Source organism: Theobroma umbraticum, unplaced genomic scaffold, assembly GCF_002168275.2.
Source record: "Theobroma umbraticum cultivar Fairchild unplaced genomic scaffold, ASM216827v3 scaffold_44.0, whole genome shotgun sequence".
Taxonomy (NCBI): domain Eukaryota; kingdom Viridiplantae; phylum Streptophyta; class Magnoliopsida; order Malvales; family Malvaceae; genus Theobroma; species Theobroma umbraticum.
Window position 1 is genome coordinate 5,675,908 of NW_018397255.1, and position 934 is coordinate 5,676,841.

Consider the following 934-nt stretch of genomic DNA (forward strand, 5'->3'; position numbering starts at 1 on the left):
TAATTACTGATGATATAATATATTGATAGATCACAATTAATAATGACGTAATATACTAATTTGATATGATAACATGACATGTGGTATTTTTTACTCTTTACATCAATGCTATCTTAATGTCATGTAGATATAAAATAACAAGTGGTGTTTTTATTAATGACAATTAGTCAATTGTTAATCATAAAGGCTTATTTGATTCAAAATAAAAATATAGGAGCTTGATTGAACATAAAAAAAGAATAAAGACTTATTTAAATTTTTTTTCATAATTTAAAGATTTATTTGAGTTTTATTTTAAATTTTTTTTACATAGTTTAAAGACTTATTTGAGTATTATGTCAAGAAAAAAAAAACCAAATCTTCTTTAAGTGAGAGTGAATTAAGCAATAAATTCAGGCTAGAAAAATAATAAATAAATAAACTTATTAAGAAGTCAAATATTTGGATGCTTTATAATGAAATTGCTGATTAATTTGTTATATATATATACACCCTTTTTACATAGAAACCAAGCAATTAAGGCCATTTTATATCTTATATTAAGATTTAATGGCTAACAGTGTGAGAAAAGAGGTTCTGGTATTACTTTAAAAAATGATTGAACAGACAAGCTTCCTCACGGGTTTGAGGAATGAGATTTCGATGTTTAACATGGGAGAAATGAACAATAACAAAAGGAAAATAATTGCAGTATATCCCTCAAATTTAAACACCTAAAAAAGGGCACCAATCCAGCTATCAAAGAAGCCAATTCTAAGATCGCTGCATGAATAATAATGAATAGAGACATCACTAATAACTTTTGGTGGTCCCGTGCTCCTTGAAAAGGAGTCCTATTATCTTCACCACACACGTCCCAATAGAGAGAAGCATGTTAGTTTCAATGACCATTCCCTTCATTGCCCATCCTCGCTCAACATATATATATATATAT

The 934-nt window shown here is 27.4% G+C and overlaps 1 protein-coding gene across 1 annotated transcript in view; it reads right to left on the reverse strand.

Annotated features, from left to right (window-relative positions):
• The window catches only part of LOC110429307 (uncharacterized), a 35,906-nt gene that overhangs the window by 28,096 nt on the left and 6,876 nt on the right, over window positions 1–934 (reverse strand). The gene's annotated exons all lie outside the window — the stretch shown is intronic.